The sequence below is a fragment of the Chelonia mydas genome, chromosome 8 (assembly GCF_015237465.2).
Source record: "Chelonia mydas isolate rCheMyd1 chromosome 8, rCheMyd1.pri.v2, whole genome shotgun sequence".
Lineage (NCBI taxonomy): Eukaryota > Metazoa > Chordata > Testudines > Cheloniidae > Chelonia > Chelonia mydas.
Window position 1 is genome coordinate 66,549,654 of NC_057854.1, and position 27,336 is coordinate 66,576,989.

Genomic DNA, 27,336 nt, shown 5'->3' on the forward strand with positions numbered 1-27,336 from the left:
ACAGTGAGCCTCTGAGGTTAGCAAAATCCGCCAGGAAATGTGGGACCCATGGAGGCAAGGACAGAGCTTTGTCACAATATGGAAAAGTTCATTCTCCAGGATGGACTTCCTGGTACTTTCACAAGCACTAGATTCACAAGCAAATATATAAATAAGGTACTTGTATCTAATATAAAAATGCTGGGTACAATTGAAAAAGGTTAAAAGTTACCATCCTGACTTACAGTAAAATGAAGTTGTTGCTGGAAAGAGTGAGTGAGCAACAGGAAGATGATCATGTGCTGGGAGGAGACGGATGAAGGAAACAGATTCTACAAAAAACAGAACAAAGGGCCAGAAAGGGGGATACAGAACTCTCTTTTAAAACTTTCCAAGAGTCAAAAGCTCCCAAGAGATTTTGGAGAGAAAAAAAAAAACACTTTTAAATGCAACTTTAGTTTCGGTCTTCTTTAACATAGTAACAGAGGGAGTTTTCAGTCTGGAATGTCACATGAAATTATATATTCTGAACTTAAATAAAAATGCAGGTGTTTTCCTTTAACATTTTATTATACTACAGCTCCTACTTGTTTGCATTTTCATGGTTTTCACTTTTTAGTGAGCTGACTTGAGGGAGTGGCTGGGCATGATAAACATACTACATTTAGGGAGAAATTGATGGTTGTTTCTTTAGGTCTTACAGTATTGTGACCAAATACATAAAATTGTCTCACATTTAAAATGTTTAGAACATTTCATATTCTTTATGTTTCATTTTTGATAAAGGCCTCTATTATATCAGGAAGGGGAAAAATATATGCTCCTATGTTATGACTGCTTTATCTAGCTAAGCAAAAGATTAATTAACTGTTATAGTCATCACAGGAACTACCATTTTTTTAACTGACTCTAGATACCAAGAAAGAAATTTTCAAAAGCACGCATGCTAAATTGCACATACTTTTTCATGTTTAACTGGTGCACGTGCAAAATGTATTGGAAGTGTGCAGTCTCTGGTTTGCACATCCACGTGTGTGTGTGTGTGCATGCATACATTTACATTAGCGTTTTCATGCATACAATTTTGTGCACTTATTGTTGAAAATGGGGCTGGTAAAATGGTGGTAATTTCTTAATGTAGTTCAGCTAGCAGGCACAATATTTTGCATCCTACATCAGTGTGTTTGCGATACAAAAGCTTTTACATTTCTGCCTCCAGCTCATTTTCTTCTTTGTCTCTGTCTTTTCAGGAGACAAGCAGTTCTATTATAACTGCCTGTTCACATTTCTCAGACCAGAACACAGTCTGCCTGGAAATTAGTAGTGGCTTCTGTAGGTAGAGAAATAAATCATCTCCCTCTTTTGTTCATTGTTATTACCAGTGGGTACATTTCTGCTCTCAGTTGCACTCATACAACCCTACTGAAGCCTATGTGATTGAACTCATGTAATTGTGATCAGAATTTGGGGCCCTAATTGTCTTGCAAGATCCTGAAGTTATATTCCTTGTATTTATTTCTTGCATGTCTTCTTATTTTAATGATATGTAATATGGTCTCCTCTGCAGTTGTCAAAATCATCTGCAGAAACTAGTTCCGTGAATACTTCCACGATAGAAGAAATCTTTTCTAGGAATCACTCTAAGACTATGTTCCTGTTGAACATCATATTTCAGTTCTTTTTGGTTATACATTTCAACAGTTCTTGGTGTTCTATTCAGGGTCTGAATTCTACCAAGGTACATTTTGTTCCTTTAAAAATTCTTATGCAACACTTATATATATATAAAGACTGACAGTATTAGAGACTTTAATCTGATGTCTTTCATGATCATGGACACATTTAATTTGATAGTCATTTATACAGCAGATGCCAGTAAAATGTAGATGTTTATGTAATCTATTCAAAAATGATGGGGAGAACCACCTATGATGGGAAAAGCCTCAAGTGTGGGTTCTGCCCATTGTGAAGAGTAGTTCAAATAAGTCTAGGAAAAGTTTCTGTGGCTAAAAAGTTAAAAGTAAAACCTACACAGTGGCATAAAATTAAAATAATTCATTATCATCTTTAATTTTTAACATGACTGGAATAAAAGTTACACAGATTTCAAAACTGAACACTTCTATAGTGGATGTTCCTTCCTTCCTCCCAGAACAAACAAATGAATAAACAAAAAATGTCCATATTATGAAGGTAATACTCCACATGACTAAGGTATTACAGAACTGGGACCTATTATTCTTCATCATTCCCTTTATTTGAATGTTATGTAATGTTTCTGCAAAATGTTAGAACTGCCATGCTCCACCTCAAAATCATCTGTGTTTCATTGGTGGGTACTGTGGTTTATGAATATAGTTTGTTAAATGCTTTGAGATCCTCCAGAGTGTAAACTATTATGGGACAGATCTGCCACCCTTACTCACACTGAACATGTACCGTCTTAAAACTTGTCTGCATGAATTGGCAATGTTCGCTATGGAGGTGTGATTTCTAACGTGCACCAATGTGTCGTGTACTGGCCCATATAGCTCTTGCTAGTGCTCACTAAAAGTCCCCTAGTGTGCTTTATCATAGTACATTAACTAACACACACAAACACACTCTATTTCATATCAGTTAAGAGGACACATTCCTTTTGGAAGGTGTAGTCCACAGTTACTTTTCTAGGGTTCTTACTTTAATATGCCTGCATTGTTCAACTTGAAATTATTAAGTTGTTGGGCGGGGGGGAGAAGAGATCTGGCGCATGGGTACTGGAATATTTTAAAAAATTAGTATTGCCTACACAGTGTTTCAGCTCTTAGCATGTGCAGTAAAACTTGTTATACATTTATTTCTCGTTACAGTGAGTGCATCCTGGGTCTTTGAAACCTGAGGACACACTGTTTCACGTTACAGATGCTTTGCCTTTTTCTCTTGCTTGTGTAACGCTACATCTCAGGCTATATCTAGTGAGTCAATAACATTGTTTAAATCAAAGCTAAAGATACACCATACTGTTTTGATTTTGTACTGCCAATCTTCTTTTGTGAGGACTGACTTGCTATAATTAAAAAAAAAAATTCTTGAGGAGAGTGAAACTGCTACTCCCTGTTGTTTTTCACCACTAATTACAGAACTAATAAATATCATTCCTCTAGGTCCTCATTGTCTCTCTTCCCTGCCTCTGCCTTCAAATCCTGTCCCCCAGTTTAAAATGCCGGATTGCCTCCAGTGATACCAATTGAGGTCATTGCAACTTAAGAGAATGTACTTGAGTTGGTTATTACCTCTGCTGACCATTTTTTAAAAACAAATTAGCTTTCTGATAACTTCTTATCAGTTGTTTTTTTTGCAGGTCTATATTTTAGCCATCATTTTTTTTCAAAGATCTGTCTGAGGCCATTTCCTATTCAACATGATCTCTTGTTTCATCAACTCTCAGTGTTTGCTTTCCAATTTCCTCTGTTTTCCTGAATTCAGACTGCATTGTATCTCTGTTCTCTACCACTATTGCTGCAATTTAGTGACTCTGCTGATAACAAAAGCTTTTTTCTTTAGCTGTGTTTACTAAACACATTACATCCCATTGGCTTAATTTGACCTGACTTCCTACATTATTTCCTGTGGCTGATGACTTTGTCCTTGCTGTAACGAAGTTGTCTACTTTTTTGGTTATTTCATGCGTCAAACTTCTCTACATGATTTCTGTTTTAATTGCATGTACCTTGAAGTTCAGAATTAAATATGATGCTGGGAATCTGTATCTTATTAATATGGGCTGTGAAATACTCAGCAGGCTTAGTCCAGTCACTTCAACAAAAAAAAATTTCAAGTTTCAGAGTTTTTTTAAATACAAAAGAAACTTTTACAAAAGTCAGCTCCATTAGGTGTAACTCATTAGGAGGGTTTTCATGAACAAAAATCATATTCTCTATCTACAGAATACCTACTTCAACTCTTTAATGTTTCGTTAGTTATAAGAGCATCATTTCACCAGACAGAGCTGTAAAATATATCTGCTAATTTTTATCTGTGAATAATCAGTTTTACTTCTCTTTGTACAAAGTACTTATCTGAACTGACTCAATCACATCAGGCAAATTTCTGCTCATGGATACACACACTGGTTTTCTGGGATGGGGTTTTCAAAAGCACTGTGTTGGCCTATTGGATGTCTTCCTCTATGCTATTTAGTCTTCGTGGTATTTCTAGAACTCACACTGGAATCCAAATTCCAGGTTTGGATGATGTGTACTAAATAAGGTATGGGACCACACACTGGATGATAAAGATAAAAAGAAATATTGACTATCTGCCTCAATTTTGATCATTGTCCATACAGTGCACTGAAGGGAAGATCCTGTTGGGAAAAAAATGTACTTGTGTAATTAAGAACTGTATTCTCATGAATATACACAAGGCGGAAGATTTAAGTGTGCCTTGGCTCAGATCTTTAGATAGATATTTTTAACAGCCATGCTGTGGCAATGTATCCAGTATGATACTCCTGGAATAAACACCTTGCTCCAACTATGTGGAGAAGAGGAGACCTGATTCTATCTCCAGAGGGCTCATAGGTGTACTTTTCTAATGTATGGAATGGCACTTAATATCACAGTGATGACAGACACTGTAGAAATGCAAATAATAACTACAAGGAAATAGTAAGTTATGGTTACTGGGTTAGCTGTGCTTTAGACCCCATTAAGTCCTTTTTGAGTGCGCCCCTTTAGGTACTGGTTTCATTACATTCTTTCCTCTCTGTATAGAACCACATGGTTCTATCACTCTTACATTTGATTTGTTGGCTGCATCCCCTCTGCTTACCAAACCATGTTAATAAGACAGGTACACCCTGCAAGCCCTTCTCCTTCCTGGACATGTCACCAGCCAGTTGATTAAAGATACCCCAAATCAGCTTCTTCAAAATAAAGCATTAATTATTCACCTAAATTTATTCACCAAATTTGTAAAGGGAAGGTATCTTGTGAACCAGTAACTTATCATGACTCATTGATTTATGCAGTTGCAAGTCATATTTACTATACATGGTTCAAATACACCACAAAGCTCTAGGAGACCTGACCAAATAGAAATATTGGAATGCATAAAATTTCTTGCTCAACAAAATTTGAGACCTGAAGTTGATTTAGAGATTAATCTTTTTTTATGGAATTAACAATTCTAAAAGAAAAGCTGCAGAGTTCTTGTGAGTTCTTGCAAAAAAAAAAATGTATTCTAGCAATCTGAGTCCCAGTGCCATTTTTTTGATGAAAAGTATAGTTTAAAGTATTCCTCTATCAGTTATAGAATTATAACATTCCCAATGGATAACAAAATAAATTTAATTTCTCTCAATAAAACTGAACTTCAATTGTTTCTTTGTTAGGAAGATAAACTTTCCTTATATATTTCATAGGGAATACACTCAAGTATGTATGTTATGGATTCTGAATGCTAATAAGATTTCTAATTTCTGCTGCACAACATCCCTATTTGAAATCTTAGCTAGGCAGACAAAGGTATACATAGGTCTGAAATCAAAGTTCCTTTCTTGAATCCTTTAGATTTTACAATAGAATGTATTAACCAAGGCATGTCTGTCCCTATTTGGGGAGCATTTTTTTAATGTGTGGCACAGGTATAGGACTGTGAATTCAGCTAACCAGGATACATGACACTTATTCCAGGAGCTATTGAATCCTGACTTTTAACATTTTATGAGTCATTTCTACTTTGATCTCTGGAAGAACAATACATTGTTTCTCTTTAATAATAAAGCCAAATTCTGATCTTTGTTACACCCATGCTTCATAGGCTGAAAATATTACTTCAGTGGGGTTAAAAAAAAAGTCACATGGGGAGAAAATGTTCTCCCCTGAAATACTAGATGATTTTTTGTGAAATCTACTTTGACTATAGTTGCCCACTGGTGCCCTCTCACCAAATGTTTTGAGCTAGATTCTCTCCTTTGCCAAGATGTTCTTGGTGTAGGAGAGATGGGATGCTGTGAGGGAGCAAAAGCTCCTTGATTCTCATGGTACATTTACCTTGGCCCACTGGTGTAAATTACAATAACTGTGGGACTTCTCTGATTTATACCATTTAGCTTTGGTCTCTATGGGATTATGTGCCACTTATGAATTGGTGTAGCACAGGTAATGCTGCATACTGCCCTGCCTCCAGCAGGGGGCGACAGCTGTCCATAGATACAGGCTACATCCTTTATATTAATTGAGAACCCCGATATGTTGGAGGAACTCTCATCTTACCAGTCATTGATGCATTGTAGAAGTGAAAGTTCCCTGCCAAGAAGATGATGACTTCAGCAAGGGAGGATATTTTAAAAATAAAATAACATTTTGATAAATGCAAATGGACATTCAATCAAGAGGAGGATAGCTTTAGTTGTATAGTGCTTGATAAGCATCCCTCCCCAAATGTTCTAAAATAAATCGACACTGTCTCTCTCATAAAAATATTGTAAGACTTAATTCCTGAATGTCATAAAGTGCTTTGAGATCCCCAGATGGAAGGGGATATGGATATTTTAAATTATTAATTACGGTAATTAGTATTCCTATCAACTGGGTTGTCTATTGGATTGGAGTAAGAGGCTATATTGACTAAAGAACAAAGAATAATAGCACTGTTTCTTCTAATCACCACTGTCTGGTAACTGAACTACATGCCTATTTATTAAACACCCATTGCTGAGGGGCACTTAGATTTTCTAAGGTTTCCTGCTTGGAGATGGTCCAAGATAATAACAGCAACAAAAATGTTATATTCTGTGCCAGAACCCACTGCACTTGTTTCTACCCCCTTTTGCCTTTTCCTCTGCAACACCTGCATTTCAGTGGATAATAAGCAGATCAAATTGTGGCCTATGAGAAAAAGTAACTGCTATTTGAGATCCAAGACATCAGCACAAATTGTAATTTCTCTGCCTGCAATTAGAATTTAAAAGCTCCATCACCACCATGCTGGAAAGTAAATGACTTCTATGTATAGTAAACACAGATCCTATTGATGTGTCTTTCCATTGCTCAAAAGAGTGCTTGGCTCTTTAGAGGTACATATAGAAAGACCTAATCCGAAGAATGCATATGCCTAATTTTAAGCATGAGGCACAAAAGGGTAATATCCAATATGAGTTTGAGCTGGGGATTATCTTGGGGACAGAAGAAATTTGTTTCATTGTCAATTTGTGTCCATTTTTAAACACGCTGAGCCGGATTCTTTTTTTCACTGGTGTAAATCTCTAATTACTCACTGAAGACACCATTTATGCTGGTATACAACTGGTGTAGTTGAGAGAATAATCAGTCTGAGGCTATCTATACAACTCATGTATTATCTGCTCTGCATGATTCATTGTTCTTGCCGCCTTTGGCTGTGCCCCTACAGATGCCAGTCTATTCTATACTGCACCATGAGACTTTTCCATTGAGTTAGTCCCTCCTTTCCTTCAGAGAAGCAATTGCACCTTTTGGAAACTGTAGTTACCAAAAAGGACTATTCAATATTGCAAAAGCGTCGCCAATTTATACCATTGGTAGAATCTTGTGGTTTCCCCTGGCCTTACCAGGCAGCATATGTGTGTGTTCCCTAATGGAATCCATGACCACGCAATGGGAGAAATGCCTTTTCTTCCTTTTTGGAAATGAAAGGCTAACAGAAATTCCTTTATTGCACCCCTTCCCTTTGAAGCTTATGGGCCAAAACAAACATTTCTCAGATCAATTTCAAGAAAGCAGCCATTGCTGACACCCTGCAGGGTTCAGTGACACAATTCTTGAAACACCAGCGGCAGCTGCCATTCAGTCTGCACTTGGGTTTTGCTAACCTAGCATTTCTAACACATATGGAACAAAACTGGAATTAGTAACACCCGTCCTGGACAGGGGCGGCAGGTTTATATAATTTTTGGTGGTGCTCAGAAAGGGTCCAAGTCCCTCACCCCACACCTGCCTAAGGCTCTGGAAGGGAGTTTGAGTGCGGGAGGGGTATAGGCTCTGGGCTGGGGCAGGGGGTGGGGGTGCAGGGTCTGGGAGGGAGTTTGGGTGCAGGAGGGGGTTCGGTCTCTGGAAGGGAGTTTGGGTGCGGGAGAATTGCGAGCTTTGGGAGGGAGTTTGGGTGCTGGCTCTCTACTGGGGCAGGGGGTTGGAGTGCAGGAGAGGATGAGGGTTGCGACGCTTACCTCAGTCGGCTCCCAGCACACTCCTCTGGCAGCGGCTCCTAGGTGGGGGGGAGGGAAGCCGGGGGTCTCCGCGTGCTGCTGCCCACAGGCACCGCCTCTGCAGCTCCCATCGGGGCAGGGGCAGCGTGCAGAGACCCCAGGCCCATAGGGCAGTTCCGGCCACTTCCGGGAGTGGCACAGAGTAAGGCCAGGCAGGAAGCCACCTTAGCCCTGCTGCACTGCCGGTGGCGGTGGCGGCAACCAGGGGCCCCTGGGTCCTTTTAAATTGCCCAGGGGCAGCAGGCGGGGCCCAGAGATGCTTTGGGGGAGGTGTGTGGGGGTGGCAGACAGGGCCAGGGGAGAGACCCGGCCCCAAACATTGATGAAGCTGGGCCCCCAGACCCTGAATATTCCTGGAGCATGGGCACCATGAGCCAATATAACTTGCCGCCCCTGATTCTAGATAACCCTACGTGAAGTATTCTGCTTTCAGTAGTTTTGTCTTACTTTTGTCTTAGTGTATAATGATGAAGTCACTCAAAATATATTGGGACATCACTCCTTATGCCCATGATTGTGAATATTTTTGCCTCAGTTCTGTTGAACATTGTTCTTAATTTTGGGTTTCTAGTATGTCTTAAATACTTAGGATGCAAAGGAGGGGGGAAAGGAAGATGATGGAATGTTTCAAACATCTTTTTATGTAAATATGCTTTCAGCATCAGTATTTTCCATTGCTGAGGCTTCTGTATTTTATGTCAAAGATCACACTACTCTATCTCAGTGAGTGGTTAGCCAGCCAATAATTTTTGACATAAAAACGATTGACCAGCTAGCAGGTCAAGCGTGCAAAACTATTATAGATCACATTGCCCTGTCCTAATCAATTGGACTATGTTAGGCAATCCAAGGTTGTAATAATACTTTACATATAGACAAGCATAATTTGGAGATACAGATCAACTGATATTTGGAAATTAAGACACACAAGCTACATGGAACAGGCTGTTCTGATCGGATTTTTGTACAAGTTTTGTAAGAGCGCATATCTAGGTTCCTACTGCACCATATCATGACCTGTATATCATAGATAATTTTGGGCAAAGATAGCCTGATTGTCCTGTCATCACACCAGTATAACTCCATTAACTTCAGGATACTCCTGCTTTACACTGGTATAAATGAGAGGGGAATTGGACCCAGAATTTCTTTCAACCACATCAGAATGGTTGTTTCTCAAATAGTTATTCGCCCCTCACAGGTCCCCACATCTGTACCCTAGAGTTCAGAGTGGGGAAGGAACCTTGGCATGGTGGTAGCTGTGGGATTTTAAAGGGGTTTACCCTTCCCTTTATATTTATGACAGATACTGTTCTAAAATTAAGAATTGTTGGCTTTGCTGAATAGTTTGTACTTTTTCTCTCAAAGTTATTTACTTGTAGCGATTGTCAGGCCTTAAATCGCACTGGGTAGGGTGACCATATTTCCCCGTGCTGAATATAGGTTACCTAGTAAAATTACTCGTATTCCAGCGAGTTCAACAGCAATCAACCAGAACTGTGCAGTACAAACATTCAAATTATCATCAAGTTGATTGAACCACTGTTAAAAAGAAATATTGCGTAGTTGGATTTTTATTTACCTTCTTATCTTGAAGGCTTTACCGTTCACATGGGGTGGAGTGACACCCCCCCCCATTTCCCCCCCACACACATACACATGGGGAGAGGTGACACACTCCCGTACACCTCTCTTACACAGGGGTTGGGGTGGATGACCGACCGACCTGACCCTCCCTACCCGGTACTCTAAGCCCTCCATGCCTGACTGGGCCCCTGGGACAGATCTGCCTCTCCTGGTACCTGGTGCCAGGTCTTCCTGAGACAACACGTGTGTGTGTGTGTGGGGGGGGGGCATAGGGTTGCCAACCCTCCTGGTTTCACTGGGAGTCTCCTGAAATCAGACGCTATCTCCCGGAGGCTACTAACACCAAACCAGGAGATTTTAGGTGCTAAAAGTCCGGCAGCACAGCAGGGCTAAGGCAGGCTCCCTGCTTACACTGGTCCCTGGGGCAGGGGGTCTCCGTGCGCTGCCCCACCTCAAGCACCAACTCCGCAGCTCCCATTGGCCGTGAACTGCGGCCAATGGGAGCTGCGGGAGCAGAGCCTGCAGGCAGGGGCAGCATATGGAAACCCCCCGCCCTCCTGCCTCCAGGAGCTTCAGCGATGTGCACCGACGCTGCAAGTCCCACTGGCCTGGGAGCTGTGAGAGCGGTGCCTGCAGGCAGGGGCAGTGGGCGGAGACCCCTAGTCCCCCACCTAGGAGCCACTGCTAGAGCGATGTGCCAGTCGCTGTTGGGAGCTGCCACCTGCCTTCTCCTGCACCCCTGCCCAAGCCCAGAGCCTGCACCCCACCCCCCTGCCCCATCCCAGAGCCTGCACCCAAAGTCCCTCCCAGATTCCGAACCCTCACCCCCTCCCGCACCCAAACTACCTCCTTGAGCCCGCACCCACACCCAAACTCCCTCTCAGAGCCTGCACCCCCTCCTGCACCCCAACCCCCTGCCTCAAGCCGGTGAAAGTGAATGAGGGTGGGGGATAGCGAGTGATGCAGGGAGGGAGGAGGGCTGGTGTGAGCAGGAAGTTGTTCCTTCCTAAGTGGAGTACTTTGCATTTGTACTTATTGAATTTCATCTTATTTCATTGAGACCATTTCTCCAGTTTGTCCAGATCATTTTGCATTTTAATCCTATCCTCCAAAGCACTTGCAACCCCTCCCAGCTTGGTATTGTCCACAAACTTTATAAGCGTACTCTCTATGCCATTATCTAAATCATTGATGAAGCTATTGAACAGAACCAGACCCAGAACTGATCCTTGCAGATCCCACTCAATATGCCCTTCCAGCATGATTGTGAACCACAGATAACCAGTGTCTAGGAACAGTTTTCCAAACAGTTATGCACCCACTTTATAGTATCTCTATCTAGGCTATATTTCCTTAGTTTGTTATGAGAAGGTCATGTGAGACCATATCAAAAGCCTTACTAAAGTCAAGATATACGACGTCTACTGCTTCCCCCGCCATCCAAAAGACTTGTTACCCTGTTGAAGAAAGGTATTAGTTGGTTTGACATGATTTGTTCTTGACAAATCTATGCTTACTATTACTTATCACCTTATTATCTTCTAGCTGTTTGCAAACTCATTTCTTATATATTTGCTTCATTATCTTTCTAGGTACTGAAGTTAAGCTTACTGATCCATAATTCTCCAGATTTTATTTATTCTCCTTTTTATAGATTGGCCTTTTCCAGTCCTCTGGAATCTCTCCCTGTGATAAATGAAGCAGGGCGAGTGGGAAGCTCCCTTTTATGGACCCAGCCAGCCAATTAGCTATAAAGTCCGTCTTGATGGTTACTTGCTTTACCTGTAAAGGGTTGAGAAGTCCCCCAGGTAAAGAAAAGGGAGTAGGCACCTGACCAAAAGGGCTAATGGGAAGACTAGAACTTTTTAAAATGGGAAAAAAACTTTCCCTTTGTGTCTCTGGGCTGAAGAGACAGGGGCAGCTGGAATGCTGTGTAAAGTTTGGACCAGGTATGAAAATTCATCGTCCATACCTAGAAGGATTCATTGGGACATTGGGATAGACGTGATTAGGTTTATTTCTTTTATTTTCTGTAAGGCTTGTGAACTCCTCTGTGCTAACCTCGGATGCTTTTATTTGCTTGTAACCTTTAAGCTAAACCCCCAAGAAAGCTATTTTGGTTGCTTAATTTTTGGAATTGCTCTTTTAAAATCTAGCAAAAAGCCTAAGTTCCAGATGTAGTGTCTTTCTTTTTATTTTTAATAAAATTTACCTTCTTTAAGAACCTGATTGGTTTTGTGTCTTAAAAGGTCTATGCATATGTTTTTCAATTAGCTGGTGGCAACAGCTGGGTTTCCCTTTTGTTTGTTTTCTTTCTCGCCTTCCCCGAGGGAGGTGTGGAAAAGCTGAGGGGCCTCAGGGAAAATTTCCCAAGTGAGGTTTTCCAGGATTTGCAGGAGGCAGTTTTTCACTTGGGTGGTGGCAGTGTTTACCAAGCCAAGGTTAGAGAAAAGCTGTAACCTTGGGGGTTTAATACAAGCCTGGAGTGGCAAGTATTAATTTTTTAAAATCCTTGCGGGCTCCCACCTTCTGCACTCGAAGTGCCAGAGAGGGGCATCAGCCTTAACACTCCCATATTCCATGACTTTTCAAAGATAATTGCTAATGGCTCAGATATCTCATCAGTCAGCTCCTTGGGTATCCTAGTATGTATTTCATCAGGCCATGGCGACTTGAAGACATCTAACTTGTCTAAATCATTTTTAATGTGTTCTTTTCCTATTTTAGTATCAGATCCTACCTCATTTTCACTGGAGGTCACTATGTTAGATGCCCAATCATTACTAAACATTTTGGTGAAAAATGAAAGAAAAATGTCATTTAGTACTTCTGCCATTTCCACATGTTCTGCTATTGTTTTCCACCCCCTGTATTCCATTGAACAAAACGCTGACCCTATACTTGGTCTTCCCCTTGCTTCTAATGTATTTGTAGAACATTTTCTTGTTACATGATCATTTGTGATGCTAATACAACTTCATAGTGTCTATTATATCAGAAATGAAACAAAAATTGACACTACTTTTAGAAGTGATACAGCTCCACATTGTGGGCCCAGTCTCGAAAACTTTTACCCACATGCATAATCCTTGTGCCAATAGAATCATTGGAATCAATAGGACAGCTTGACTAACTAGGTTTTTCAAAATCAAGCCCAGTAATGCTACCTCTATACGCTTCTATTAGGATACACTTACAGTCAAACCTGCACTATATATCACTTATATCACTTGTCTCCTAGTTTCTACCCTGTTAGCAACGTTATCATTTCCCACAGCAAGCAAGGAGGGAGAGCCTATTCAAGTTAATGCTGAGTCTATCCGCTTTGGCCTGTGCTGCCCATGGGCTTGGAATGTGTGTGAAGGGAAATGATGTGATATATAGTGTGGTTGAGCTTCTAGCTCTCTCCTCTTCTCAGCTTGGCCCATCCCTGCAGGATCCATGGAGTCCCTATCCCACAGAAACCCTACAACCTAGATCACAGGCCTGTGCTCCCCACACCCTCTCTTAGAAGGGAAAGGGAGCATTTTGGGACTTAAACTGCATATGTTCTGTATGGTGACACCTCTAGTATTAATGACACCATTTCTCTTACTACATCACTTTGAAATGTGTGAAAAGTACTTTACAATGGGATAATTAATTAATGGCAATTAGAGATGGATTCGAGCCAGAATACTGTCTTCAAGCCCACCAGAACTTTGAGGAAGGATGGATCTGGATCCATATTTCATCGTTTGGGCCTATCACTATGTAAACTGAACAAGAACACTGAATGTGAACACCTTCATACCTGGGGAAATTCAGATTCCCCTCAAAGCTTTGACGCATCTCTTAAAATAAATGACTATATAAACATGATTTCTGTGATTTTCTTCTGCTCCTCATCACGCTCTGGCTGTGGCACTGAATGCTTCTGAGATAACATTCAATAATTATTTATAGCTTAAATTTTTTTAGCTATTAGCTGGATGGGGTAACCCAATTAGCTTCAAGTGTTTTTAGGTACTTGATTTTTCATCTCTTCCATTAACTGCAAATGTTTTTTTTGTGCCTAACATGTCTGTAATAAAAGGGACTGATACAGGTAATATTTTCACGATGGAGCCTGCATAGTTATATAGGCACTCAGGCATATGAACTGCAGGCAATCTTTCTCTGCCTAATGGGAACTCGTCTGGTTTTTGTCAGGGTTAAAGTGTAATCATGCAGGCAGAAGCAGCGTATGCTGGCACATATATAAGGAACCCATTTACTGAGTCACTGTCATTTGAACAGCAGGAAGCTTGACTCCCTGAGGTGTATCTAAAGCATTTCAAGCTCACTGAGTCAAGACTAAATAACACCCAGCTGGGTAAGAACAAACACCTGTCGGATAATCCTACTAATGGTTGGTTTAGCTATCACTGGTCTCCTCCCTTCTCCCCCTCCTTCTGGATGCACTATACTGGATGTGTGGTGCATTTCCCCACAACATCAGGTTCCAGAGTTACATAATCCAGTGGGAGAAGGAATAGCCTATAACTCCTTGTTTGTTTGTTTTTTGTTTCTTTTGTTTCCCCCCTCTTGCTCTTGGAAGGGTATCCATAGCTCCATGATATGTGTTATTGTTGAGAGTGGCTGTTTTCTGTTCATATATATTTCACATGGTATTGTTTGAATTCCCTGATCGGAGGAATGTAAGTCTTCCAATTAGCATTCTGGTAGAAATCCTCCTAGAATGGATATTTCAAATGTGCTTTCTGTGATTATTTGAGCATGCAAATTTAGCTTTCTCTTTCCATGTGCACTTGTTTATTTCATGAATGATTTCTGCTGACTGATTTCAATGGGCTTTGGATGAGGTCCCCTAAAGTTCAATACCACAAATGTCAACAAACGTGCAAATAGTAGGGCAAGAACACAGCCAAGCAAATTCATTCAAAAATAGCAATATATTCTTATAGAATTATTGTTTGCAGTGGTCACTCAGCTCAATCAATGACTCATGAACTCGTCTATCTTCAGCTGTTGAGCCTCTGACTGGCTCCCATTAAAGTCAAAGGAATTGTTTCCATTGATTTTAATGGGGGATGGATTGAGCCCTAAGGCCATTAAATAATTAGTACCATTATTGCATAGTTAATACTGGTAGAGCATGTAAGTGAGAAGATTAATTATTTATATTTTATCATTACGTGGCCATATTTTTCCAAACCAAATTTCCCCACCCCATCAAGATCAGTGTTGTTACTGAACACACTAGAAAGCCATCAAATTCAAGGATTCTATGCATATGAACATGCCTTTTTATATATGTTAGCAAGTAGGCCTGTACATATATATTAGAACTTCCACTGCTTTGTATTGGCAAGGCAATTCCCCAGTTTCTCCATCAAGCTCCGTTCTGTAGAGATGCTAACAATGGCAGTCTTTTATCTAGCTTGGCTTTGAGCCGTTATTCTCACTGTCAATACAAATAATTATGGTGATATAACATTAATAGGTGGATTTTAATCCCAGATGGATGACAATTAAGAACCATTGGTCTGATCCTGCCAACACTACTCCCATGAGCAGTCCCAATGATGTCAATGGAATAACTTTACTTATCGGATTAACTCACATGCAGAAGTGTTGGCAGAAATTTTTCACTCCATCCTCAATGCAGTCTGTCCCTAGGTTATCACATAATGTAAGCACATAACTCTTTTTACAGTATATCATGTTAATATTGATTTAAGAAATATACATATACGCCTTGCACAAATAGAACAAGACTGATTAGGGAGTTAGGCACCTACATACTTTTGAGGATTTGATTCTTTGTGGGAGACCAGGGGAATTGGGCACCCATTGCCAATGCAATATTGACACCTGTAAACATTAAAAAATCAGGTGTCATGCCACAAAATATGATGTGATTAGCTTAAAAATCATGACATTTTATAAAAGTAATGATAAGCGGGGCGGGGGTTGATTTCTGATTTCTGAGCCTTTCCTCACTTTAGTTTGCATTTGCCACATTTTCAAGGTTTCAAGGTCTGCAAACGTGGGAATTTTTTTTTTTTAAACCTGAGATTCTCATGTAATCTCATCATTTCAGGAGCTTTGGGCTTTAGGAAATACACCAAACACCACATGTATCACTACAGAATTGCAAGAGGATAGCCCTGAAAATCTCCCCATTTATACAATTTCTCTGCAAACTGTATTGAGAGAAATAGGAGAAACTATAGTTTGCAATTTGCACAGAGCCTTGCATGGGGCATTGTAGAGTTGTGCCACTCTGGAGGAAAAACCCAGAGACTAGGATGATACAAATTCACACTATACGTGGCCTTTCCTTCATGCTACACCACCCCTGCTATAGCTAAAGTATCTTTCTCAACCTTCCTCCTCAATGGGTGATTTGATGCCCAGAGAGAGTAGGGACCAAGGAGACTCCTTGTGAGTGTTTGCTCTACACAAGCATACTCTACACAAGGATGGTGGATGCTCCTAAGCACATGTGCAAGGGTAGATCACTAACTAATCCTAGACATTTTGCATAGAACTATTATATTAGTATTGCACCCCTCCTATGTGCCAGGTGTGTATATTATAGGTGGAACTGATAGTGCTAAGTAAAGTTAAGGTTACTCAACTCTTCCAATTATAAGACACCATTTTCAATTGTTGAGAATTCTTCCCTACTTTAACCATTTGGGCAAAAAATGCCCATTGTGGGTGTCTGCCTCAAGCTGATTGATTTGAAAAGTTTCAACTAAAAATAGCGCAGATATTTCTGAGAACAAGTTCGGGGAAAGATATGTTGTTTTTTAAACATGGGCAAAACAAACACCTTCTTACAATCATTTCACTGAGAAACTCTAGTGCCTCCAGGCTTTGGAGGGCTTGAAATTTGGTAGGGGTGGAGGTTACCCAGATGCCAGAGATGTGCCTTTTGCCAACCCTGTTAAAATCTGGCTAAATTATAAGCTTTTGAAAAATCTCAGTTTGCAAATGTTCATTGGAGACTTCTTCCAGTTTGGCTGCTCATTTATCAAAAAATCCATATGCACAGAGCATGCTCCAAACCAAGGATGCAGAAGTTGAGCAGGATTTTCCCTTCAATTGCTTCTCTCAACTGTCAGGGAATACTGTGTCACCAGACCTCATTGCTCCACATGCTAGCACCCAGGCAGTATGGAGGAAGTAACAGTCTGACTGGAATGCAGACAGCCGAGAGGACAAAAGCTGGATCTGGAGGAGGGTGGTGGAAGGATGGACGGAGTAGATTGGGACAAGGAGTTGGGGGTTGAAATAATGAGTGTGTGGAAGCCAGTGTGTGTGAAGACTGAGATTGGATGAGGAGCTGGGTGGGTGGGAGGAGACTGGAATAAGGACCCTCATTTGCTGCAGAAATCTGAAGGTATGTAGCCAAGGAGCTAGGGAAAATAAAGGATGGTCTGATGGTAAAAAGAATGAGGAGTACTTGTGACTAACAAATTTATTTGGAAATAAACTTTCGTGGGCTAAAACCCACTTCATCAGATCATGCCCAAATAAATTTGTTAGTCTCTCAGGTGCCACAAGTACTCCTTGTTCTTTTTGCTGATACAGACTAACATGGCTACCACTCTGAAATCTGATGGTAAAAGCACCTATTGAAACACTGAGAATGGGCAAGTGTGAGTTTGGCAACATTTAAAGGCCCCTCACCCCAGCCTATGGGGAGGAGCCACCAGACCCAGACATTAAATAATTACAGGGACAACTAATGAAAAAACAGGGATGGAAGTGAGCATCACAGGTTCAAAATCAGGGATCCAGAGGGGGACACTGAGCAGAGAACCCCGGTCAGCACCCACTGCTCTTTGAAAGTGTCCAGGGAGCCAGTGGACACAGCCCAGAGGAACTCTGCCCAGAGAACATAAGAACGGCCATACTGGGTCAGACCAGAGGTCCATCTAGCTCAGTATCCTGTCTTCCGACAGTGGCCAATGCCAGGTGCTCCAGAGGGAATGAACAGAACAGGTAATCATCAAGTGATCCATCCCCGTCGCCCATTCCCAGCTTCTGGCAAACAAAGGCTAGGGACACCATCCCTGCTCATCCTAGCTAACAGACATTGATGGACCTGTCCTCCATGAATTTATCTAGTTCTTTTTTGAACCCTGTTATAGTCTTGCCCTTCACAACATTCTCTGGCAAAGAGTTCCACAGGTTGACTGTGCGTTGTGTGAAAAAATACTTCTTTTTGTTTGTTTTAAACCTGCTGCCTAGTAATTTCATTTGGTGGCCTTTAGTTCTTGTGTTGAGAAGGAGTAAATAATGCTTCCTTATTTACTTTCTCCACACCAGTCATGATTTTATAGACCTCTATCATATTCACGAGATGTGACTTGAGGGAAGAGCAGAAATAGGCCCCACAATTGCAGAGCACACACCCCCCACCCTCCACTAACTTCCCCCTCCTAGTATGCTAGACAGCCACCTTTTCCAGTGCCTGGAGGAGGTTGCATGACTTGGTGGCACCAGAGGGTGTACATAAATCAGGAGGTGCGGGGGAAAGTGCAGCCAGAACTTAAGGAGGAGTTTCTGGAGGAGCCAAAAGAGGGGCTGAAACCTGGCACACTTCATGTAAATGTGCACCAGGATCTCCCTCTCTTCACAGAAAGAGCAGGTGTCAGGGGAGATTGTGAACTGTGCCAGGTACATGTGCTCATGACTCTGTGAAGGAGCCACCAACTAATATGCCAGTGGGCCGTGGGACCAGGGTGGAATATGGACTGGCACACTGGGGTCCCTCATCCTCTTTGGGTGTAAGAAGTCCTGCCACTTGGTATCAGGACAGGACATGAGGGTGAAGAAATGAAGGGTGGGGAACGTGCGCGTGTATAGCTGTTTCCTGGGTGCAGTTTGGAGAGAGACCAGCTGCATGTCTCGCAGATGGCTCAGATGTTGTGTGGAAGTGGTCTAGGGGGGCTCGTAGGGCAGAGGGCCAATGATAATGTCTGTAAGGCCAAGGGTGAGGGGTAGCAGGGAGCACCCTTTTGGCAAGATCCGCTGTAGGAAACTGAGAGAGGCAGGTATTAGGGCTCATTAGTTTCTACAGGCAACAGCCTCCTTCACTACACAGCCCTGCTCCATCCCCAAAGCAGACCCATCCTGTGCACTGAAGGAGGCAGAGATCCTGTGGAAAAAATAGTACGTGATCATGCAATTAAATACTACATGATAACGCATAGGTAAAAGCGGGACAAATTAAGGTTGTACAGGCAACCATAATACTAGCATTCCCTATCTTCTGAGTGACTTTGCAACCTTAGTGTTCTTTTAACATTTTGTGTGTGTAATATATTCACATATGTATTATATGTATTATAATATATATATAATATTATATTATATGTATTATAATATATATATAATCACTATATGTTACAGTATATTTTATATGCTGAGTTGCACTAAGGATGAACCAACTGAATTTGAATGGCATTACTTACCTTTCTTTTGTAGGTTTAAGTGAGATCTTCAGTGTCATTATAAAGCACTTAAGAATGTTCTGCTAATCTGATTGCTCAATTGGCTGAACATTTTTAACCTTATACATTTTAATGGCGGGTTTGTAACAACAGACCATTCAGTGTAACTGAACAGAGGAAAAATGGTTGAACTGATTTCATCCCTTTTTCTTACGGAAATAATTTTGCTATCCAGGCTGAAAATCTGTAGGTCAAGTTTCAACCTGAATCAAATTAAAATGGTTGATTTATGGGTCAGCTCATGTCTCTGCTGTGCTTATGTCTGGAGTATAGTTCCTGGTCTAGTTTGGAGGGCAGGTAGCAGCTTTGACCACACTGGAACCCAGTGCACTCAGCTCCTAAGGGAAAGGAATACTTCACTGCCCCTCTTTAGTAATCCTCTATGACTAATGAAGATGTAGTGCTGATAGGTTCCAAAGGACATCAGCTGCCATGCTGTTCTACTGGAAGGGTGGAGGTGGTGACATGAGGCTTTGAGGATGATGGAGAGGGTGAAAGGGCTGAAGTGATTGTCACATTATGGGTGTAGAGCAGGAGATATATATTGTGGACTCATGGAAACAGTGAACACAGTAAGAGTAGACAACAACCATTTTTTAAAAGTATAAAATACTAGGGATTTTACATTTCCATAAACATTCTGTATCTGACCCCAGTGCAAGGCGGTTTTGTGAGTGTTCTAGTACACTGGTCCCTCTGATGTCCGATAGTGTTGTGCATACCACAAGCTTGGAGAAGAGCACTGTGTGTGCTCCAAGCATTAGGTGCTACAGACAATAGCCCTCAGTAGGTTCCCATAAATACTCACAAGCAACAAGTAACAGAGAATTCCTTTACTGGGGCTGCCAGACACTAGATAGTGCAAATACTTTAGGAACAATACTTAAAATCATAATGAGCAAAACACAACTTCCTAATGCAGCCCCTAGAGGCAGGGGTATAAGGAAAACCATGTCTCATTGCAGCTGCTCCTCACCATCTTCATAACCGTAGACCTCTTCTCTCCTGCTGTGGCTACTGCTGGCCCCCTGGGCGCAGCAGGGTTCATCTTTGCCAGCTCTCAGCTTTCCAGTCCTAGCTTTCAAACTGCTTGCTACCTGGCCTTCCCTCCAAAGCCAGATTCTGGGCTGCTGCTGCCTCTGACCTGATGTGCCTGCTCTTGCGTAGCTCCAACTTGACTCTAGAGCCAGGTCCCCTCTGATGTCAGGATATTTCTTGCTCTCCTGTGCTCTGTGCTGGTGCATGTTGAAATGGATAATTCTGGGTAAATCCTTTCCCTGTAGCTCAGCCAGAGTGGTGGAAAGGTTCCCAGAGTAATGAGCCGCCGGCTGGTCTATTACAATGCTGTTAATGAGCTGAGTGAAACCTTGTTATGGGTTGAGTTAAGACCTCATTGAGAGGTATGAACTCACCCTTCAGTCAACATAACTGTATGGATAGGTCCTCACCTAAGAGAAAAGGAATAGGTGAATGCACCCAGGAGATTTTGCTGAATATTTTTTGGTAGGGATGAGTGTATAGGTGTGTGTGTGTGTGAGAAAGAGAGAGGGCAGAACACAGAAAACCAGGGGAAAAAACATACAGTCTCAAGGAGCAGCTGACAGCATAGTGTCTGACCCTGGAATAAACTTGGAGAGAGGTTTTTGGGTTGGTGTAAAGGCTGAAAAGAGTGTTCTTGGTGCTGTGAGCAAAGGAAGCCTTTGTGCTATTTGATTCCTTCTGCTTTCAGAGACACAGGGATTTGTGCATGCTTTGTAAATAAACAAAACTGCGTTAGAGAAATACCTATCACCAATTTCTATCTACATCTCCAGGGCCCTGAAATTTGACTCAGATCAAAGAAGGAGCAACAATACATTAATTGCCTTTACAAAGTTCCCGTAACAAGTCATGTGAAATAGTCACCCATTCATAAAACCCTCTAAGGGCAAGAAGATTAGCACCTGTGAACTGAAGTCTAAGCAGACCTAAATCCTGACTTCTTATCTTTGCCCATTTGCTCAGGATGCAGAAGATCTGAGTTTGATTGCCTGCCTTGGTAGGGTACAGGGAGTTGAACTTCAGTCTCTTATACCCCAGGATGGTATCTTAGCCACAGAGCTGTGGAGAATTATTGGAGCAAGCTCTTCTGTTGAAGTTGTTCCAATCTGTATAAATAATTAAATGTAAATATGTAATGGGCCAGAGAAAAAAAGTGAGAGAGTGACTTATTAGGTCAGTGCTTAGGGCACATTAATGGAAGACCCAGGTTTCAGTTCCCCTGCTCTGTATCAGACAGAGTGGGGAATTGAACCCAGATCTTTTACGTTAGAGCTCTGACCACTGAGTTTAATGTTAGAAGGGGTGTACAAGTTCCTCCCCTGGCCAGTTTGTGTGAGTTTAGATGTGCTCTGAATACATCTACCATGTTGGGCCTTGAAGGTAAGCTGTGCAGGGAAACTTATTATTTGTGAATCCCACTGGGGCCTAGACATGAGTTAGGTGCCTAGCTGCTAGGCAGTCTCAGGACTTAGGTAGCTTTGTGCATGCCTAGCCACCACAACTGAGGACTGTGGGCACTTCAGCAGTGGAAATATATGCACTGACAGAGTTAAGCGGAGCTGAACAGAGGCTTTGTAAATAACAGTAGTGCCTAAAGTGGCAGGTACACATATAAGTCCCCCCATGAATTCCACCCTCAGCACCTAGTGAAGATGATTCCTAAACTGGAATAAACTCCTACAGCTGGAGCAAGCTGCTGAGCTGAGCTCAAATTCCAAGCTACACAGCAAGCGCCGAGGACTGGAGACCTTGGCTCTATCCCTCATTATTTCTAACCTCTCAGCAACCACCATGTCTTCCAGCAGTTTCAGTGAGTAGCCTCCCTTGCAATACTGCATTTCTAACATTAGATGGTGCTATATAAAGATATAAATAGTAGCCTCCGGTCTCATTCAAAATGGAGTCTAGCAGTTAGTTGCAATCTCTGCTGTTCCTCCTAGTTCCAGAGAAAACTTGGCCAAAAGTATCACCATAAGGTAAAAATATCCAAGTATTTTCTCTCTGAGAGTAACACAATTTGAAGAAGCAAACTCTACAGTTGGGTTCTCCTTGCCTATTTTCCCCTTGAGCTGTTACATATAACTCTATAGGGGTTTTCATACAGTTAACATATTTTATTAAATTAAGCCTTTAATGGGCCCATCTCTTTGGTTTCTGCATTCTTTCCTTGTCATGGTGATAAAGCAGAAAAAACTGGGGTGGATCCTTAGGGTAAATCAGAGTTGTAGAGGAAAAATGGCAGATGCATAAACTTTTAGAAAAGAATGTGGCCTTGAATATGGCAGTCCTGGAGGACTTTGAGATGTAGGTTGAAGCCCGTATGTTTACCCTCCAAGACACTTTCTTTTTGTACAACTTGGGCCTGATTATGATTTCATGCTGTGATAAATCAGGAGTAGCTTCACTGAAATCAATTACACTGGTGTAATGTAGATGGAAGTGAGAGAAGAATCATACCCTTTGTACTCTCATGCATTATGTGAAGAATAATTAATTTATAGTCAGGGCTGTAACTTGCATTTCTGTAAAGGTGATTTTAAAAGTTTCATAAATACCAGGAGTTGAGAAAAGTTACTTCTGAATGTCTGTGAAGTGTACCTCTTGGTGAGTGTTTTCCTTCAAGATTTGTTGTAAGATACATGTCAAACTCACCGGTTAGTTCAAAAATATTTCATTTAAAATAAAATGGCTTGCATAGTGTAGATGTCCAAAATGAAAGGCGCAATGGGAATAGATGCCAATCGCTGTGCTAGGACCCAGGATTATTCCCTTCTCAACTCTGAGGAGTCCAGGAAGCATAGCTAGGTCTCTTTGGAGCAGCTGCATGTCATGGGTCACTTGCTGGAGGATTCTCTGCTCCTTGAAGTCTTTAAACCATGATTTGAGGACTTCAATAGCTCAGACATAGGTGAGAGGTTTTTCGCAGGAGTGGGTGGGTGAAATTCTGTGGCCTGCGTTGTGCAGGGGGTCAGACTAGATGATCATAATGGTCCCTTCTGACCTTAGTATCTATGAATCTATGCTAATAAAGGGGGCTATAAAAAATCAGCTTTTAGGGGAAGGGAGGCTGCTAGGGCACTACTCTCCATTTCCCAGGGGTGGAGGGAGTCTAATTGTGCTGTTCTGGAAATTAAGCCCATAGCTTACGCTGTGATTATATTTGTAGCCAGCCCATAGACACTGGGAGGTCTGCTGAAGTAGAATTATTTTGGTTTGTTGATATCCAGTCAATAAAAGAGACCTTTCTAAGAGGATGGGGTTTCTTTTGTTTCCTTTTTTTTTTTCTTCAGTGGACCTTCTGGCAGACTGGAACTGGGAGATCAGCTGCATAGAGTACACTCTTCCTTTGTGTCCCTGCCCACTCTGCACTCCAAATCATATGAGAGCCATACCCCTGCATGCCTAAGTTAGATCTTCAGCTGCACTGAGCATCAGGAAAAGGGGCTCTATGATACCTTTCTGTTCCTGGCTCTTGCAGCTGGTAAAGGGGAAAAAATTACCTCAGCTTTCTGTAGGGCAAACTAAGGGCTGTCTTAAATTATACTGAGTAGACCGGACTCACAAAGGATGCCAGCTAATATTCAGTCCTTTCCACAATCAGCACGCTCTGAATATTCCAACAATGGCAACTTTAAAGCTGGATTTAGCCTGGATCAAGGATCTGTCCCCATATATTTTCACTGTACTTAATGAGACAAACACCCACTCTACCATATCAGGCACATGAAGGTGATGTGGGAGATAAATTCATATGTGCCACTTGCTTGATCACAGGCTAGCCTCCCTTCATCTTTTTCAGACAAGTTAGAAACACCAAGATCTTGCCTCTGGACACAGAAAGTATGGTCTTGTAGTTAAGGCAAAGGAAAGAGTCTGATTCTGTTCTTGACTCTGGCATAAATTTGATGTTTGACTGAGGATGTGGCCTGCAGCCACATTTTCAATGCATCTACTAATTTTGGATACCTTTATTTTTGGGTGACCTTGGCCTGATTTTCAGAGGTACTGAGCACCCGCTGCTTCCATTGACTTAATTTGGAGTTGCCTATCTGTGCTTGGTTATACTTGTTCTATCTCTTTGCTAACTGCATGGTTTTCTGTTCCAAGCTCTGGTAGGATGGCTGGTTAGCTCTGCTTAATGTACCTGAATATCACCTTCAAGTAAGGTTTCAGAGTAGCAGCCGTGTTAGTCTGTATTCGCAAAAAGAAAAGGAGGACTTGTGGCACCTTAGAGACTAACCAATTTATTTGAGCACGAAAGCTTATGTACTCCTTTTCTTTTTACCTTCAAGTAAGGCATCAGTAAATTGGGGATAGATTATGCTTTTACAGCTAGCCCTGAATAAGGGGTGGTACATAGTTGCACCACCCCAGGAAAAGCCCAAGGAAGGAATTGTTCACAGATCTTGTTTACCCCCACACACTTGCAGGAGAGATGCAGGGAGGCTGTGAAGGGTCCTGTATGCATGGTTACGGGTGGGATACTTGCTCCCTCCTTCCCTCCTGGGCAGCTTTGAAGAATAAGCACCTCTACTAAGGGCCAGATTGTGGCTCAATCTTGCCTAGAGGAACTGTGAGCGAGATTGGAGGGAGGAGAAATTCCTCTGCCCATGTTCCCCCTTTGAGCACCTATGCCAGGCACACAATCTGATGGGTCTAAGACAATAGTGTCACTATGTTACAAGTTACAATAGCACTTTTTAAAAAAGGAATGGTTACATTACTGGTTTTGTTTGATCTCTCAGATTTTATTTTCTTTTTAAAAAAGGATTATAATGTTCTATAATTTACAAGCAACATTTTTATCCCAGGAACCTTTATCATCATACGTTCATGGATTTTGTACCTGTCTCAGGAAGGATGACTATTTGAGGAGATAGCCAGCCATAGTTCCTGATTCCAAAGGGGTAGAAACACATGTAGATAGCTCTCATTTCACCCTCCATTATTGCTAACTGCAGGGTAACTTTCAAAGCTTCAACCTCTCCTTCCACTTTCTGTAATCTTACATCAAAGTATATTTCAAGCTGTGCTAAGTGATATCTGGACAAAACAATGTATGAATCAGGCTTATTCATTGTCCTTATTCTTTATTCTTTCCTGACCCATTTCAGTTTTAGTCAGTGGCTGAAATATCGCCTCCATGCTGATAGCTCCATTGTCATTTTGCCAGTGACTGTCTCTTATTTTTACAATCTTTAATACTAAATTTGTCCCAGTGAGGCCTCAGAGCAGTTTTTCAGGATCTCTTGTAAAATATTTATTTCACACACCAAATTCTGGGGTGGTGTGTGTTTGCTTGTTCCTTAATACTAATATGACAAAAAGCAGGTGGGTCCATATAAATTCTCCAGTGGACTGATAGTTTATAGAGCTGCAAACACCAGGAGTCAGCAGTTAGGTGACCAACTCCCACTGATTTTTCAGTGGGACTGGGATACCTGCCTGACCTTTGTGCCTTTGAAAAGCTCTCCCTAAATTACTAGCAAGACTATTGTAAATACTTCTGGAGTGTTGCATTTAATTTTGTGTATTAATCCAAGAACAGGTCAGAATAAAAATCTGTTGTCTATGTAGATGCGGAAAGGCTCTAAAAGTTGTGAACTGCACCAGGGCACCTTCTCCAGTTTCAAGCGGGTGTGGTGCAAACCGTGGTGTATAGCAGTTCTGCCTATGTGAGTGGGAGTTGGGGGGAGGCTACGGTAAAGCTACACCAGGATTGGCCATTGTTAGTTGAAATCTTCACTTTAAGCAAAGCCTCTCCTGAAAAATAAGCAAAAAATACCAAGCCCTCCCTTTTGCAACTTTTTATACATCATAAATAAGCAAAGAAAAAGCCCTCTCCCCGCCACACACACACACAAAAAAAGCACAACAAATCCTTTGCAGACAATCCTGAATAATACTGATGAAAGGGAATTAGTCCACTGCTACAGAACATGACATTGCTTGGTTCAGGTCACATATTAATTGTTGGATCTTTCTCAGCAATTAACTTTCCTATGTCCTATCCCCTCAAATAGCTGAATGCTAAGCAACTGTTTTGTATTAAGTTTAGGTTAGCTGCAAAGATGGGTACAAATACGATCCTTTAAATCACACCTAAATCTTCTGGCCTTCGTCCTTTTAAAAGCTGCATGAGCAATTAAAGGACTTCTTATTCCAAAGTGATTTCTTTATATCCAACTTCATAATAATGTATTTTTGCCATCATCAAAGTTGGCAGTCTCAGAAGAGAAGCCAAGGATTGAAAGTGCATGGAGAATGAACACTAGTCCCTGCAGATTAGTCTGAAGACTCACTAGCAGAGCAATGTTTGGAAACTTGCACTTCTTTAGCATTTTGTGGATAAAGAAAAGACTTCTAAAAATTGTGAATTTACTGACATTTGTTAAAACTGTTCTGAATGCTGTGCAGTGGTTCCCAAACTTGTTCCACCGCTTGTGCAGAGAAAGCCCCCGGCGGGCCGCGCTGGTTTGCTTACCTGTCACGTCCGCAGGTTTGGCTGATCGCGGCTCCCAGTGGCCGCGGTTCGCTGCTCCAGGCCAATGGGAGCTGCTGGAAGCAACGTGGGCCGAGAGACATACTGGCCGCCTCTTCCAGCAGCTCCCATTAGCCTGTAGCAGCGAACTGCGACCACTGGGAGCCGTGATCAGCTGAACCTGTGGACGCGGCAGGTAAACAAACCGGCCCGGCCCGCCAGAGGCTTTCCCTGCACAAGCTGCGGAACAAGTTTGGGAACCACTGCGGTAGAGCATGCTAGATTGTTCACAATATGAGCTCTTTGCACATATGTTTGTCAGTACAGCAATAATTTGTGTTAATTTCATTATTAGAATAAAAATGTTTTTATAAATTGCAGTTCATATCTATTGTAATCTATCTTGCCAAAAAGTCAAAATGTGATACTTTTAAAAATTACTTTAAAACATCAAATCACAATACAGTTAGACAATTGTCAGAGCAATTATTCTAAATTATCTTTTTCAA

The 27,336-nt window shown here is 41.6% G+C and overlaps 1 long non-coding RNA gene across 1 annotated transcript in view; it reads left to right on the top strand.

Moving 5' to 3' along the window:
* The first annotated feature begins 22,248 nt into the window (after window positions 1-22,248).
* The window catches only part of LOC122461441, a 180,099-nt gene continuing 175,011 nt past the window's right edge, over window positions 22,249-27,336 (top strand). The window contains exon 1 of the long non-coding RNA XR_006283328.1: window positions 22,249-22,322. This is a non-coding gene — a long non-coding RNA (uncharacterized LOC122461441). The remainder of the gene's footprint in view (window positions 22,323-27,336) is intronic.